This window comes from Apium graveolens, chromosome 2, assembly GCF_009905375.1.
Source record: "Apium graveolens cultivar Ventura chromosome 2, ASM990537v1, whole genome shotgun sequence".
Taxonomy (NCBI): Eukaryota; Viridiplantae; Streptophyta; class Magnoliopsida; order Apiales; family Apiaceae; genus Apium; species Apium graveolens.
The window spans coordinates 271,267,600-271,286,256 of NC_133648.1; the positions used below are offsets into that span (position 1 = coordinate 271,267,600).

Sequence of the window (18,657 nt, forward strand, 5' to 3'; positions counted from 1 at the left end):
AAGAGGCCACATATCTCCTGACTACAAGAAAGGAAAAAGTGACAAAGGAAAGGCACTTGTCACAAAGAAGAAAAGCTGGACATACACTTCAGATTCTGAACATGAGGTAAACTATGCCCTGATGGTAAATGCTGATAGCAGTCCTGAAACTGCTGAATTGAAGGTACCTCAAACAACTTATGCCTTTCATACTGATGATATTACTGAGTTGAGATTATATCTTAAATTCATGTTTATTAGTTATAGAGATCAGACTTTAACATGTGAAAGATTAACATCTGAAAATCTTGCTTATAAAAAGAGAAATGATTATTTTGGAAAGGAGTTAGTTTTTCTTCATCAAACTAAGAAAGAAAAAGATGATGCTTTATATGTTAGAGATGAAGTGTTAAAATTGAATGAATCTCTAAAAGCTGACTTAGAGAAGGAAAGAGAGATTATCAGAACTTGGACTAACTCTGGCAGAACAACTCAGAATTTATTAAGTAGTGGAAACTGGAAAGAGGGCTTAGATTATGGAGATGATAAAAGTGAAAAAGGAATTGAACAAATTGAGCCAATTGTTGTTAAACAGACTGCTAACCCAAAGGTAAATCCTGTTAAGTTTGTAGCAAAAACTGTAAAGTCTGATTCTGAAAAGATGAAAGAATCTAGGACAGAAGTAAAAGAAAAGTCAACTTCTGACAAATTAGAACAGGATAAACCAGCTGAAGTAAAGATATGCTTAATGACAAAGAAGCAGCTTAAGCATAAGCTGAAAGAGATTACGAATGTCAACAAGGTAAAGGAAGCTAGGAAAACTAGGAATGGAAAGGAAGGTGTGAATAAAAGCAATAATTATATGCCTGTTCCTAATGCTCCTAGAAAGAAATATTATAACTGTGGAAACTCTAACCATCTTGCCTCTTTTTGCAGGAAGAATAAAGATTTACCTCCTAGATCAGGAGTTAAGAGTCAGTCTGTTAGGTTTAAACCACAAAATCCTTGTTTTCATTGTGGTAGTTTATGGCATTCCATTTATACTTGTAAGGAATATCATAGTTTGTACTATGATTATTATCAAATAAAACCTTCTTTAAAGAAAGTTAGTATTATTTCTTCTAGTGTAAAGTCTGATGCAAAGTCTGATATAAATTCTGATAAAAAGTATGTTAGCATAAACTCTGAAATTAAATCCGTTGCAAATGCTAACAAACTTAAAAAGGCCAAAGGATCAAAGCCAGTATGGGTCCTTAAAACTAACCATTAGTGGTCTTTGTGATTGCAGGGCAACAGGAAAAACATCCTAGTGTTGGACAGTGGATGTTCAGGACATATGACTGGAAATAAAGCCTTGCTATCAGACTTTGTGGAGAAAGCTAACCTAGGAGTTTCTTATGGAGATGGCAACATGGGAAAAACTCTGGGATATGGCAATATAAATCTTGGGAATATCATCATTGAAACAGTAGCTCTAGTCTCAGGACTTAAACATAATCTGCTAAGTGTGAGTCAAATCTATGACATAGGTTATCATATGGATTTCTTTGAAGAATACTTTGAAGTTGTAAGCAATTCTACAGGCAAAGTGGTTCTGAAAGTTTACAGGCATGGTAACATTTATGAAGCCAGACTTTCAACAAGTTCTGATGATTCTGCAATCTCTCTGTTGAGTAGAGCATCAATTGAAGAAAGCTGGAATTGGCACAAAAGACTCTCTCATTTGAGTTTCAACAACATAAATGAGCTAGTAAAGAAAGATCTTGTGAGAGGACTGCCAAAATCAGTATTTGCTCCTCATGGCCTTTGTGATTCATGTTAAAAGGCAAAACAAAGAAAATCTTCTTTCAAGAGCAAAACTGAATCTTCGATTCTTGAGCCTTATCACCTACTGCATGTTGATCTATTTGGTCCAGTCAATGTCATGTCTATTGCAAAAAAGAAATATGCTATGGTTATAGTGGATGAGTTCACAAGGTACACTTGGGTGTATTTCCTGCACAAGAAGAATGAAACTGCATCTACTCTAACTGATCATGTCAGACAACTGGATAAGTTGGTCAAAGATTCTCTTTAAATTATAAGAAGTGATAATGGCACTGAGTTCAAGAACTCAATCATGGAAGAGTTCTGCAAAGAGCATGGAATCAAATAGGAATTTTCTGCACCTGGAACTCCATAGCAAAATGGAGTTGTTGAAAGAAAGAACAGGACTCTCATTGAAGCTGCACGAACTATGCTTGATGAAGCAAAGCTACCAACCTACTTTTGGGCTGAAGCTGTGTAGACTGCTTGTTTTACACAGAATGCTACACTCATAAACAAGCATGGAAAAACACCATATGAGATGGTGAAGAAAAAGAAGCCAAATCTGAAATAATTTCACGTATTTGGATGTAAGTGTTTTGTTCTTAAGACTCATCCTGAACAGCTGTCGAAATTTGATCTAAAAGCTGATGAAGGAATTTTTATTGGATATCCACTTTCCACAAAAGCCTTCAGAGTCTACAATTTAAGAACAAGGGTTGTCATGGAATCTATCAATGTATCTTTTGATGATAAGAAGATTACTGGCCTTGAAGATTTCAATGATCATGATCAACTGAGATTTGAAAATGAAGATTTAAATTCTGATTCTGTAAATTTTGATGACTTAAACTCTGATCTTATAAGTTATGATGGGTTAAGTTCTGATGTCATTGAAACTGTGGTAACAACTCCAAAGGAAAATGCACCTGTCCAGGGGGAGCAAGCTGAAGTTCCTACCATAACTCAAGACTCTCAGGAAAAACACTAGTGGAAGCTGCCAATTTCTTGGAGGCAGATTAGTTTCTTGGTTTAGCAAGAAACAAAAATCAATTTCCACATCAACTGCAGAAGCAGAATATATTGTTGCAGGAAGATGTTGTGCACATATTCTGTGGACGAAGAATCAGTTACTGGACTATGGGTTAGAATTTTCTAAAATACTCTTTTACTGTGATAATCAAAGTGCTATTGCTATGACAGGTAATCCAGTTAAACACTCAATGACAAAGCACATCAGCATTAGGTACCATTTCATAAGGGAACATGCGATGGAAGATACAGTGGAATTGCATTTTGTTCCAACAGATCAACAACTAGCAGATGTCTTCACAAAACCACTATATGAAGCTACTTTTATAAGACTGGTAAATGAACTTGGAATGGTTTCAGGTTCTTTCTCTAAATCTGCTTAGTTTTTGTTCTCATGCATCAGACTTTATGATCAGTGTTTACAGATAGTCTTATCTTCATGTAATCTGTTCTTAAATTGTAATACATTAAATGTTGATTATCTGACATGGATCTATATATTCTGATAGTGTTTTGAATGTTCTGTGACTCTTCAATCCAATGAGGATTACTGTGCTAGATGCTGACCTAGTAGTCTTTAACATACTAGAAATCCTATGTTTGAATTAGTTGTTTATGTGAAAATTCATTAATACAAGCAAATTCTGATTTTGAGCTTAGTCAAATTTACTTTGTGTATCTTATTACTAAGTCACAAACTAGATTCTTGCTTCTTATCTGTCAAATTCTGATGTCAGTAAATCTTAAGGATGAACTAAATGCTGATAAGCCTCACTTATCTGAAGAAAAAGAAAAGAAAAGAAAAAATTAAAACCAGGTACTCCTTTGAGATCTAGAGTAAATATGTGGAAGGGAAGACCCAAGTGCATTACTGGTATTAAGTAATATGCATTAGAAAAGCAAATAAATCTTTCTTGGTGACTTTTCACATTCTCTGATTACTGGAGAAATACTCTGATAATAGCATAAATTCTGATAACAGTTGTGACTCATTCACACTGAGAAGCCACTATGAAAAAGAATTCTAAAAGATGCATAAAATGAGGACAAACAGTTGAGGTGGACTCATGCACAAATTTATCCTATAGTAGACTTTATTATTAATGATAGATTTTAAGCACTTTTCTTAGTTATGCCTTATTTCTTAGATGTGCTGAAGTTTATCAGAATCTAATCTTTATCTGATATTTTGCTAAATACACATACTCTCACTCCATATGAATGATGAAAATTACTGTGGTGATTAAGTTATTTTTGACAAACAGTTAAGTGTCATATGCATAAATTCTGAGGACAAGTTCTGATGGAAGTTCTGATGATTAAACTCTGAAGAAACTAGTCAGTATTTGTATGAAGAATCACAGATACAAACATTCACTTTTTGAGTTGATAAGCCATATTCTGATGACTGTTAAAATATGACAACAGTCAAGTTCTGATATTAAATCCTGATGGAAACTCTGATGCTTACGTGGCATTATTCTTTACTTGACTTATTTGTGGTAAATACTGAAATAATCATATTTAGTCAGAATATAATTAGGTAAGATAAAAATAGTCATAATGATTTGGGTTAGTGGTAAACGTGTTTGTCTTGAAAAACTCCATGTGCACAGTAATTACTACTTATTTCCCGTGCCCATTAACTCCTGCTTTAACTATTGACTGTTCACATATTTCCTAAATTATTACACATCGGTCTAGGGAGACGCTCATTAAGTTAACTCTACACTTCATCATTAATCCGTCCTCTAGTCCCTTGATATTCCATTGGCTATTTAACCGACATTTCATCTCAGACAAATCATCTTCTATTCTCATACAAAATCATTCTCTCTCTTTTAATCTGATAGCAAGTACTGAAACTCAAAATCTGATATCAAATTCTGATGAGTAAAGTCTGATGACAAAGCCTGATGTTCTGATACAAGGTGGATGTCAAGATTCTCAAAAGTTCATGCAAACTCTGAGGGAAAGCAGACTACTGTCTACTATAAAGATCCCAAGATTCAGACACTTGAAGAGGAAATTGCTAGAAGATTGTTTCTGAAGCATAATCCAGGAAATGGATTTAGAAAATCTCAAGGAGAAAGAAGCTAGATTTAAAGCTGGAAAGAAAAATCTAAAGCCAAAAGCTTCTGTTGCAAAAAAAACCTCCAAGGCCTAAGGTAAAAGGCATTGTGATCAAGAAGAAGTCACATACTGAGGCATCAAAGCCCAAAACAAGATCACAATCTGAGATTGATCCCAAAGACAAAAGGAAAGGAAAAGTTGATGAACCAACCAAGCCACTAGAGATGAAAATTCCTCAAATCCTGATAAAGCCAGTGTGTAAAATGGTTCAAGTTACTGATGATAATCTTGTTGAAGATGAAGATGTTCAAACTCTGAAAAGGAAGAAGATTTCTGAAGAATCAAAGATAACCTCTGACAAGGATCAAGTTGTTCAGAGTGAAGAACAGCAAGTTACAATAGAAACAGCAAGTTCTGATAAAGTCATCAAGTCAACCTCTGACAATGCTCAAGTTGATTTAGACAAAATGGAAGTAGCTGATAAAAAGAAACTTCTGTGGAAAAATTTCAAACCATCAGATCCAAAGAAAAGTCAATTACTGTCTACTTTCATGGCTAAATGCTAGAGAACCAAGAGACAGGGCTGGACTAGGTTCTGATGAAGCTAAAATTAAAACAGGAGTTGAAGTTGCTACTAGAGATCCATTTCTATTGACTGACAGACCTCTTGAAGATGTTACACAGAAACACCTTGATAAGGTTATCTCTGTTCAAGTGGTACTGGATGCTCATGACAAGCACAATGTCAAGGAAAATCTGATTCTATTTCTTGAAGATGGAAGGACATATCAAATGTCAGAATCAGATGTGTTAAACAAATCATTGAAAGAACTTCAATTCTTTCATTACCTTTTAGAGGTAAAGTCTGATATTACCAGGAGATGGTCAAACTTCATATTGAAGACCATCAGAGATAAAGCAAGAATTTCTGGTTCAGGAGTTACAAAATTTATTCCTAATATTATTGAAGATGATGGAAGTGAAACTCCAATGAAGAAGGATTCTGCTAAGCTTGAAGTGTTACTGAATGAGAAATGTATATGCTACAATGAAGATTCTTCTCATCTTAGGGTAATAAGACTGAATGATGGTTTAGAAAGAAACCATATCTCTGCTTTAAGGACTGTAATCTACCAGATTGGAAGTCAGAATGAAGAGATGAAGCAAGTCAAGACTACACTCTCTCACGTCCTGAGGATTAGAGAAGAAAAGTTGATATCAAGCTTTGTCAAGAATCATTATGGATTTAGATTGACTTAGTGAGATTGGTTAAAGCTACAAGGACTGTAAGTTGTAGTTAGTTATCTAATTAAACTCTTATTTGCATTTGTACTTAAATGTTTTTGACATCATCAAATCTATTAACTTGTATATTTTGCATAATTTACAAGTTGGGGGAGATTGTTAGATATATTTGAGATGTCATGTCTAATATGATTCTTGTTTAGTTTTCAGATCTTAACAAACAGGACATATCAGGACTTACTGGAATCGGGACTTATTGGAAGTCAGAACTTAATACCAGAACTTAAGTGCGGGAAGACTTTCATATAAGGAAGGAAGCTGATTTACAGTAGAAGATCGAGACTAAAACAAAAGAAGATATGCATGGAAAAAGTTAGAAGACTGGAAGAATTGTAGAAGATATCTGATTGATATATTTTAGGAGACAAAATTATATTCCATATCAATTAGAAGTTATCTTGTAACTGTGTACTATATAAACACAGACTTAGGGTTTACACTATATGTGTTATCATTATCGAGAAGATTATACATTGTAACCTAGCAGCTCTTAGTGATATTTGTTCATCACTGAGAGAGAACAACAGTTCTTATTGTAACAGAGTTTATTCAATATACTTGATCTTTATTATATACTTGTGTTAAATCGATTTGATTGTGAAAATACTGTATTCAACCCCTTTCTACAGTGTTGTGTGACCTAACACATCATAAATCATGTTCAAATATTCATGATATATTGTTTATAGAAACATAGCCATCTTGAGTTTCCATATAGGATATTCAATAATTTTCAAGATTAGAACTTTGATGATTTCATATCTACTCATATTATGTTTAGTTTGGTTTATGGCAGGTGGTGGTGGAGGATTTTGTTGAGCTTCTTTATCTACCATTATTGATTATTTTCAGGATCTTAAACTGTTTGTATATCAACAACAGGCTTTGATACCAATTGTTAGATCTTTAAGTATATTGTAGGGGGAGGTGAACACAGTAATAACAATCAATTCGAATTAAGTACTCAACAGTGAAAAACAGTTTTTATATTAATGACTAAAAACCGATTACAAAATTTTCTCAAATAATGAACATATCTTCTTGAGAGATGCTAGATTATATGATAAAACAATGCACGACACATATAGTGTTAACCTAATATGTGATTATATACTGCACAATTACACATTCAAATAGTTGATATAATATACATAAATAAGGAATCCTAATACATATCCAACTATTGATTGCTACAAATAAGTAAAGTCATACACCAACATATCTATGCAAATCAAAGTCTTCTAGAGTGAATCAATTACATCATGGAACCCAGTCTTGACAAATGCTGATAGACAAGTACTGATATTAAACTCTGATCTGTCAAATATTGATAAGCTTGATAAACTCTGATATCTTCCAGTCATAAACTCTGATAATAAATGTTGATATCATCAAATCATATCTAACAAGAATTTTTTGGTGCTAGTAGGTGATTGTTGTGTTTCAAGTTATGAATTTAAAAATTGAGAAAATGGAAACAGATATAGAGAATTTTGAGAATACGAAAATGGAAATTGAGAATTCCAAGAATGTGAAATTGATATTGAAAATTCGGAATTTGAGAATTAAAATTAAAATTTTATAAATTTGGAAAATAAAAATTTGGATATGGATATGGAAATTGAAGGATTGGATTTTGAGAATTTAAAGACGGATGATTATTTGGATTCATCTTTTGGTAAGAGAAAAAAGTTGAAAATATTATTAAGAAGTAAAGGTATATATAATAGGGTGTGAAATTTGTATATGTAAGAGTACAAGGTTACTGTTTTAATATATACGCTACTTATCCATTTATATTTTAATGTAATTATTTTCAACAGTTACAAATGAAAGGGTTGCATAATAATGTATATGTAATAAAGTGTCACATGTATTCCTGTAAATCTCTTCTAAAGTAATAATATAATAAGAAATAAGTAAAAATAACTGGGACGGCCCGAGATGGTGGGACTGTCCAGTTCTTGGTTGTTTCATATAATGTATATGTTAACACAGTCAGCAACCTAGTGACAATTTCCGAGTCATTATGTAGCAAATGGGTTAATATGGGAGGTGCTCTAAGAGTATAGATAATAAATATGTATAGTAAGTTGGTTTAGTACCAAAATTTAATTACCAAAAATAGGCGATCTAAGTGACTGACATACATAAATATTAATGTATGTATAAATATGCAGTAAGGAGCCGTAAAGATAGATTACATTCTTTCATGTGAAAATTGTAGTAGGATGTGCTTGAACCATTTTGGTGTATTACTTGCTTATGTCATAATTGTGCCGATGATTAGTCATCCATTAGGCCCATAATCAACTGTAGAGGGTGGTTAATACAGTTTATTCAATCAATTCGACATAGCATCAATAGAACCAACAATTTTTATATTAACAGATAAAAACTGATTACAAACGTACTCTTTCAAAAGGATGAATAATTATCCTTGAGAGCTTCTAAATTATGCGAATGATATAACAATATTCACAATACTTATAGCATGAACCTAATCTGTGCTTTATATAGAGCATAACTACACAATCAAATAGGGAATCCTATTCTATTACAATAAGAAAACCTATCCATTTATGACTGCTTCTGAGATAAAGTCCTTCAGCGCCTTGAATTCCTGCTTTCCTTTTCCGTATTGAATATCTACTGAAGTGACAAATCCTGATGACATCATCTGCTGATCATCAAGTATTAATATAAGTACTGATGACGGTACTCTTCAGTAAATGCTGATATAAGTCCTGATATGAACTTCTGATAGTTTCTACTGATATCATCAATTATATATAACAATCTCCCCCAACTTATGCATTATAAAAATATGTACAAGTTCCAATTTGATGATGTCAAAACTATCTAAATACAGAAATCAAGTAAGCATATTCTTTCTTACTTCAGTGAATATCAGACTTTACTATTCATTATGAACTCTAACATAGTCTGGAAAATCTTCAAGAAACTTCCTCAACAGATTTTCTTCCATTACATCCAAATACCGTTGCATCCTCTGTTTATGTTCCTTTAGTTCATCTGTTGATTTATCATTCTGATAGATGGAAGCCCTGAGATTATGTAACTTTAAATTTCCAATAGATAGATCATCCAGCTCCAGAAACCCAATTTTCTTTCCATCATGATTAAAGGTTAAAACTTTAGTCCCTAGACTCATTTCTATCTTGGCTCCTCCAATAGGCATATCAATAGCATATTCAGTTTGATCAATATACTTTGGAATTTAGTTTGATTTGTAAAGTATTCCTTTCTGCTTTAACTGTATCAGGTTCTTTATGAATGCCGACCATCTGGCAGTTACATAATTAGTTACCTTGAGAATTGTAGCAATAAGTTCCAATTCCTTCCATGGTTTGTCTCTTAACAGTTCCTGATTCAACCTTAAGCTTCTCCCAGACTCCAAAAAATAGATTATTTTCTCTTCAGCATGATCAATAACAATCTATACTAATATAATCTTCTGTAAGTCTTCAAGCATCACATTGTCTCCAATTTTTGTCAAGTTAGAATGCTTTCTCAAAGTCAAAGCATCTTCTACAAATGGATCATCAACATTTAATCTTCCAAGTCCACTTGTGTTTCCACATTTTCTAGATTTAGAACTTCACTGTAAATATTCTTTAATGTTTGAAAAGAATCTCTTCTAGGTGATGGTTTTTTGCTTCCCCATGGTAGCTTCTTCTTTTCTTCAAAAGTAAGTTCTGGCTTATCAGAGACTATGTCTTCAGAATCAGGATTTGATAAATCTGCTTGAATTTAATTTGAGAAATCAACAACATGAGTAGAATCAGAGGTTGTGATTGGTTGAATAACAGCTTCTTCTTTAACTTGAGCAATGTCAAAGGTTAATTTCAATTTATCAGCCCAGTCAGCTCCATAAATCTTCCTTCTTTGGTGAGCTTGGCTGGTTTCTTCTTCAGTAATTTCATCAGTATCAAAAGATTGAGCAACTGTATAGATTGGATCTATCATTATTTGTGATTTAGTTGTTTTAGATACTAATTTCTTCTTTATAATAGCTTTGGCTTTGGGGTTTGAAAACTTTGACTTCTCTCCTATCTTCTCTTTCCCTTTATGCTTCTTGTCGGCAATTCCAATAGCTTAAGATCTGAAAGATCTTTCATCCTCTGTCTGACACCTCCTTTATAACTAAAACTTTGATTGGTCTGTTAGAAGGATCATCTTCATAAAGTTCTTGAGAGATAACAACAATATTAGCATTTTCCGTCTTCATTAAATTCTTGAAGTCTTCCTCCATTTTATTGAGTTGTTCTAGATCAACTTCGAGATTTTCTCTTTCAAAGATTCTTTTACTCATCTCAGAGTAAAAAGCTTGAATCTTTGGGTCCTTGTAAAATAGAGTTGTATTTCTTCCTTTTACTTTCAGAGTTTGAAGATATTGACTTGTTTCAGCACCAGCTTCTATCTCCGGAATACCTTGGTCTTCATCAGCAGTTGTGACTTGTAAAGATTTTTGCATTGTTGTTGTCACAGCCAATTCTCTAACTCTTCTTTTATTTCTCTTACTCTCTCCACCTTCTTTAGATTGAGGTCTAGTGATTACTTTTGATGAACCACTAACTCCAACTAGCTCTTCACCTTTTCTCCTTTCACTATCCTCCTGTCCCCCCTTATTACTACCTCCATCAGGATTTCATCATCAATATTTGTCAATGTCAGCTGTCTGCATTTAGATTTAACAATTTTCTCCCCCTTTTTGGCATCATCACCAAGTAGTAGAGTAAGAATCAGCTCCTAAATTCTGTACCTTGGTAAGTTGATCAGATATTTGAACTAGTTTAGCTTCCAATCTAACTTGATTGGCTTCAATTGCAGTTTATCTGGAAACTATTGGTGCAATTTATTTCTAAATTTTATGATGAGTAGTCAGCCTTGAAGCAATCAATGATTCTTTGATCTGATTGATTTGAGAAGTACTTGCTTCTTGAGCCGTATGTAAGGATCTAACAATCAAAGTTGATACTTTTAGATGATTTAGTATATCAGGATTCTGAATTTTCTGTTTTGCTGTTCCCAGATGTGTAACAACATTTGTTTTTGAAATACGATATGTATCATCTTTCCATTTAGCATTCCAGAGATTATTAAAATAATCCTATTCTTTTTTAGCATCTAACTCTTTCATTTTTTGTTGTCTTACATGTATAGGCATATCTTCAGGATAGAAAAGATCATCCTCAGGATTATAAGAGCCTTTATAACATTAGCTTCTTCACCATCATTAGATTCTTCATTGGCAACTGGATCTTGAACTATCTGCTGAACTTCATCACCAGCTTCAACATGTAGGATATAATCAAAAATTGGTGTAATATGTAATCCAGCAGTTTCAGAAGCTTCTATACCATCAACAGTTAACTCCATATCTTCAAAAATTGTAGATAAATGAACTGGAGCTTCTAAATTTACTTCCAGAACCTCAGTTCCTGTAGAGTGCTGTGGTGACCCTGAAATGGATGAAATTTATGAATGGACTGTTGTGCTAATTCATCTTCAACAACAATAGGGATAACTTCAGGTGGTGGAATAGTAGAGTGAATGGACTATTTTTCAGCAAAAGCAGGGATTGTTTTATGTGGTGAAATAGTAGAATGTATGGACTACAAGAAAATATCAGTACTTAGACTTGCAGGGAGATTAATAGCACTTGGTACATCAGAGTGTATTCGAAGTCCAACAGACTGTTGTTCAACATCTGTTTCTTTAGTACTTGTTGAGTGACATTTATGTCATTTTATAATGCTCTGTAAAGCTTTGAATTGGTGTTTTGTACTCAAGTTGTTGGTGTTTTTAACGTGTTTTGTAGTGTTTTTGCATTTCAGGCATTTAACATGAATTCAGGTGAATTGGCATTGTTTTGATGCTAATAAGGTGTTAGGATGGTGTCTAGAATAAAAGCTCGTGAAAAGACCAACTCAAACCAGCAAGAAAAGAAGAAAGCATAATTTTTTCCACAGAGTCAGGGCGCCCACGCTATAGTAGCGTGGGGCAGCGCCAGGAGTATAGAGATGCAGTGCGCCCGCGCTGTAGTAGCGCGCGGCCGCGCCGGGTCGAATTCAAGGAATCCTGTTTCTACTCTGATTTTGATCCAGAAGACTTCTAATCTGCATGGGCTGCTATATAAACATAACTCAAGGTCGTTTTTCATAACAAGACGTACCAGAGTTTAAAGAGAAGGCGTAAGAAGACCATAGAGCAGAATTCAACCAAGCGAAGAGGATCTAGTTTATTCTTGTGATTTTTTGTTTTAAATTGTAACTTTGGATGCTAGTTTTCTTGCTTGTGAACCTATACTCCCATTTCGTACTTGGTTTATTATTTATTCGGTATAAAGACTACGTTTATTATACCATCCTTTCATCGGAACCCGCGTTGATGATGAGTCCGATTATGGGCTAATCGTTATCGTGGGGTTCTAACGGATTTATTTATGGATTTATTTAGTTAATTTGTTTCGATGCCTTAGTGTGTGGTGATTGTATTATAACCCAGTATTGGTTGTGCTTATTCATCTTATGAGTGTCGTGAACTTATAAGATAGCGTGTTAATCTTTAATGAAGCAAAGGTGAATTTAAGGGTTTAGAATTTGCCATGCTAGCATAGGTTCATGTATTTGATATGCATGATTCGTAGGTAATTTTAAGCATCTTACTTGCCCTATGTAATCACGATAGATAAATTGTGCATTAAACCATTATGTTGTCAAATTCTATAGATATATAGGGTCTCAATATAATTGGTGTCTATTTAACTTTTATCTCTTTTGTGGATGTATGGTAGTATGGTATACGTACAACGAAAGTTGGCGTTTATCATTTTCGTGTTATCTGATTAGTGTCATCACCATTACATCCTAAGGTCAAGAACGAAAAGGCTATTGAATAAAGTATTTAATGAAGTTAGAATCCCATATTTGTGTCATATAGTATTCAACTCTCTTTATTCTCTTAGTTAATGTTCTTTAGTATAATCTCTAGTTAAGTTTAGTTAAAAACAACCTCAATTTGTTATTCGTCTTAACATTGAATAATAACCATACCATTGTTATATAAGTACATTGATTAAAATTAACCTAAACTAGTCCTTGTGGGAATGAACTAGAATTAATTCTATATTATTTGTGATCATGTATACTTGCTTAAATATTAGCGCGTGTTCTAGCCCTAAAAAGTTTTTGGCGCCGCTACCGGGACTTCGATGTTAATTTTTTATTTTATGTGTTTGTCATCATTGGTCGTTAAAGTTCAGTGACTCAGACATTGTTACTTACTTATTTCCTTGTCGTGTTTCAGGTAATCTAGCGAGTGTGTATGCATACGCGTTCTCGGTCTCATAAGAGAACACTGAATCAAGCTGAGGAAAAAGTTGTAGTCGAGGAGAAAGTTGAAGAAGAGATCTTAGTTGAGAAGGAAGAAGAAGAACTTATTGCAATGGGAGAACCAGAAGCGAATCTGAAGGCTTGATGGATTACTCTCAACCGAAGATTAATTATATTCAGTCTAGCATTGTTCGACCAGCCATCTCGGCTAATACCTTTGAGATCAAGTCGAGCACGATTCAGATGATACAGAATTTAATTCAGTTTGGGGGTTCTCCGACAGAAGACCCCAACATGCACATCAGAGTTTTCATCGAGATCTGCGACACTTTCAAGTTCAATGGAGTTTCTGAAAATGCTATTAAGTTGAGGCTTTTCCCATTCTCTCTGCGGGATAAAGTGAAGTGCTGGTTACATTTTCTACCACCAGGGTCTATCACCAAATGGGAGGATATTGCTCAAAAAATCTTAACTAAATTATTTCCTATAGCGAAGACTACTGTAATCAAAAATACACTTACTCAATTTGCTCAGCAATCTGGAAAATCTTTATGTGAGGCTTGGGATCGTTACAAAGAGATGCTTAGAAAGTGTCCTCACCATGGGATTCCTGACTGGATGATCATTAACTATTTCTATAATGGTTTGGGTTCTACTTCTAGGCCCATGCTTGATCCAGCATCAGGAGAAGCCTTGTGGGCTAAAAGCTACGATGAAGCTTATGAATTAATTGAACTGATGGATGATAATGAATACCAAAATCCTATTCAGAGACTATCTCAGGGCAAAGTAGCAGGAATTCAGGATTTAGATACAGCTACTGTTATAGCTGCTCAGTTTAAGGCTTTGACGATGAAGGTAGATTATTTGGGTAATTATGGATTTAATCAGATCACTAATGTCTGTGAGCTTTGTGCTGGTGCCCATGAGACGGAGAAGTATGCTATTTCTAGTGAATCAGCTCAGTTCGTGAGCAACTTTCAGAGGTCGCGGTAGCCTGTGCATCCTAACTTCAGTTGGAGCAATACTCAGAATGCGGTCCAACAGCCTTATCAGCAGTATGCAGTAAAGTAGTACAACCCTCATGGGTTTCAGCAACCGTAATATGCACCACGACAACAACTCCAGCTACAATAATCTAATGAAAAATCTGAATTGGAGGAGTTGAGGCTCATGTGCAAGAGCCAAGCGGTTTCTATCAAGACCTTGGAAAATCAAATTGGACAAATTGCCAATGCCTTGCTAAATCGTCAACCCGGTACACTCCCTAGTGAAACTAAAGTACCAGGAAAGAGGGAAGCTAAGGATCAGGTAAAGGAAATTACATTGAGGTTTGGGAAGGTTGTAATTCCCGAACACTCTCAAGTGTCGGACGAAGAAGTTGTGGCTGAAGAAGAATTGCAGAAGGAAGCTGAAGTGGAACCAAGGAAGACTATTGTTGAACACACTCCTCCTGAGGGTAATACATGGGAGAAGCAGATCTATCCTCCACCTCCTTTTCCTAAGAGGCTGCAGAAGGAAAAGCCGGATAAGCAGTTTGAGAAATTTCTGGAGGTGTTCAAGAAACTTCATATCAACATACCTTTCGCTGAAGCTCTTGAACAGATGCCTAGTTATTCGAAGTTTATGAAAGGTATACTTTCTCAGAAAGTGAAGCTTGATGACTTAGAGACCGTTGCTCTCACGGAGGAATGCAGTGTTGTGCTACAACAGAAGTTACCTCCGAAGCTTAAAGATCTTGGAAGCTTTACTATTCCTTGCACCATTTGAAACGTGTTATTTGACAAATACTTATATGATTGGGAGCTAGCATCAATCTGATGCCTTTGTCAATCTTCAAGAAGTTAGATTACCTGATCCAAAGCCGACTTATATGACCTTGCAGTTGGCCGATCGTTCTATTACATATCCACGAGGCATTGTGGAGGATGTCTTGGTTAAGGTGGATAAACTCATCTTTCCTGCTGATTTTGTAAATCTTGATTTCGAGGAGGATAAGATGATTCCCATAATCTTGGGAAGGCCTTTCTTGGCTACTGGCCGAACCTTGATAGATGTGCAGAAGGGTGAGCTCAACATGCGAGTGCTGGATCAGGATGTAACTTTTAATATGTTCAATTCCATGAAATTCCCTACAGAAAATGAGGAGTGCTTAAGGGTGGAGTTGGTCGATTCTGTGGTTACGTTGGAACTTGATCAATTGCTAAGGCCAGATGCCTTAGAAAAAGCCTTGGTTGGGAATTCAGATAGTGAAGATGATGAAGGTGATGAGAAGTTGCAATATATGAATTCTTCTCCTTGGAAGCGGAAGATGTATATGCATTTTGAATCTCTTGGATTGGAGGAGCTGAACAAATCTCCAAAGCGCCTCAAGCCATCTATTGAGGAAGCTCCAACACTTGAGCTTAAACCATTACCTGAACACTTAAGCTAAGCTTTTTTAGGTGATGCATCTACTTTTCCTGTGATTATTGCAACTAACCTTTCAGGTAGTGATGAGGAAAAACTCTTAAGAATTTTGAGAGAGTTCAAAATGGCAATTTGATGGACTATAGCAGATATTAAGGGAATTAGCCCTTCTTATTGCATGCATAATATTCTGCTAGAGGAAGGTAGTGATAAGTGGCATTTTATACCACTTAGAACGTCTTAAAATGGCTTAAATTGGTGTCTTGAAATCAAGTATTTTGTGTATTTGATGCGTTTTTCTAGTGTTTATGCATTTTAGGGTATTAGTTGCATTTCGGAGGAGGAATCATCAAGAATAAGCCTTGGCATGTGTTCACCATTGCGAGAGGAAAAGAACGGGCAGATTACGGCGAAGAAACGGAGCAAACATGGAATTTTTCCAGAAGGGTCCTGCGCGCCCGTGCAGCAATGCTGAGCGGCCGCGCAGCAGCCTTGCGCGCCCGCGCAGAAATGCTGAGCGGCCGCGCAGGGTCGGGGAAAAAGATATATTATTTTAGACTTCTACTTCTGTTTGGCTTCCAACTTCTATGTAATCTGAGTTTTATGGGACTATTATATAAGTAGAATTGAGACGTTTTTCACAGAGTATTAAGAGGAGATTATGTTTTAGATTGTGTTTTGCAAGAAGCGACAGAGATAAGGAAGAAGACCGATTTAGCACACAACAGCGAAGAGGAAGCATATATTCTTGTGATTCTTGTTTCGTTGTAACGTTGGATGCTAGTTTTCTTGCTTTGACTTATTTACTCTTGTGACGTACTCTGTTTTAATATAATCAGTTTAGTTATTATTTTCTTGTGTTTGTTATCATGATTTCATATGAACCCATGATGGCGATAAGTTCTATTATGGGCTAATCGTGATTATGGGGTTGCAACGGATTTATTATGGAATTCTTTAGTTAATTGTTTAATACTTTAGTATGTGATGATTGCATGATATCTAGTATTGGTTGTGCGTATTCGTCTTATGTGCGTCGCGAACATATAAGATAGGGTGTTAATCTCTTGTGAAGCGACGGTGGATCTTGAGATTTAGAACTTGCCATGCTAGCATAGGTTCGTGTACATTGTGCATGATTAGTGGGTAACTCTAACAGTTTTATTTGCCCTATGTAATCAAAAGGAATAACTTGTGCTACAATCGTTGTGTTGTCAATTTCTGTAGATATATAGGAACTCAACATAATTGATGACTATTCAACTTCTATCTTAATTGTGGATGTTTGGTAGAATGGTATTAGTACAATGAAAGTTGGCTTTTATCAGTTTCGTGTTATTCGATTAATATCATCACTGTCACATGCTAAAGGTAATAACTATGGCTATAGAAGGAAGTAATAATGAAGTTGTGATCTCATGAGTGTTTTATTATTGATAAATTGAAGTGTTAGTTAAGTGGTTAATTAAGTAGTTAATTATAGTTAATATTTAATCAACAATTTTAAGTGTTATTATCTTAACATTGAGAAGTAATCATACATTGGTGAGTGAGTTAAATTAGACAATAAATTAGTCTGAGTCTCTGAGGGAACGAACTAGAAAGTATTCTATATTACTTGCGAACGCGTATACTTGCGTGAATATTAGTGCATGATTTCGCCCTAACAAGTTTTTGGCGCCGCTGCCGGGGACTCGACGTATTTGTTTAGTTTATGTACTTACCATCATTGGTCATTAGGACTCAGTGATTAGGACGTAGTAGTTAACTACTCTTTTCGGTTGTGTTTCAGGTACTTTAGCAAGCGTTTATGCAAACTCGTTCTCGTGCTCGCAAGAGGACTTTAGATACAGCTGAAGGAAAAGACGAAGTTATTGATACTCCGGAGAAGTTAGATTTTGAGGATTCGGATTCAGGAACTGAGCAGAAAGAACCAGTAAACATGGGAGATCGTATTGTTCAAGCTGATCCAGCTCTTATGGATTTTTCTCGGCCTAAAATTGATGACATTCAGTCAAGCATCCTTCATCCGGCTATTCAAGCTAACACCTTTGAAATCAAGCCGGGCACTATTCAGATGGTGCAGAATTCTGTTTCTTTTGGAGGAGCGGCAACTGAAGACCCCAACATGCACATAAGGAATTTTGTCGAGATCTGCAGCACTTTTAAGTATAATGGCGTGACTGCTGAGGCTATCAAGGTGAGGCTTTTCCCATTCTCACTGAGGGATAAAGCTAAAGACTGATTACATTCTGAACCAGCTGGGTCCATCACTACGTGGCAAGATCTTGCGCAAAAGTTTCTGGTGAAGTTTTATCCTATGGCAAAGACTGCTGCTATGAGGAGTGCTCTTACTCAGTTTGCGCAGCAACCTACAGAATCTATGTGCGAGGCTTGGGAACGCTACAAGGAAATGTTGAGAAAATGTCCACATCATGGAATGCCGGATTGGATGGTAATCACTGGTTTTTATAATGGTTTGGGGGCCCAATCTCGGCCCATGCTCGATGCAGCAGCTGGAGGCGCCTTATGGGCTAAAAGCTATACTGAGGCGTACAATCTTATTGAGACGATGGCTGCAAATGAGCATCAAAACCCAACTCAGAGGATGACATCAGGCAAGGTAGCAGGTATTCTGGAAGTTGATGCAGCCACCGCTATTGCAGTCCAGCTCCAAGCGCTATCAATGAAGGTT

The 18,657-nt window shown here is 35.5% G+C and overlaps 2 non-coding genes across 2 annotated transcripts; both read right to left on the minus strand.

The window, feature by feature from the left end:
- Positions 1-14,054: 14,054 nt before the first annotated feature.
- LOC141710402 (small nucleolar RNA R71) lies at positions 14,055-14,161 on the minus strand. The gene has a single exon (XR_012570924.1). It is a non-coding gene; the product is annotated as a small nucleolar RNA R71 (small nucleolar RNA).
- A 4,136-nt stretch (positions 14,162-18,297) lies between these two features.
- On the minus strand, positions 18,298-18,404 carry LOC141709578 (small nucleolar RNA R71). Its single transcript, XR_012570146.1, has one exon. It is a non-coding gene; the product is annotated as a small nucleolar RNA R71 (small nucleolar RNA).
- Between the last annotated feature and the right edge of the window lie 253 nt (positions 18,405-18,657).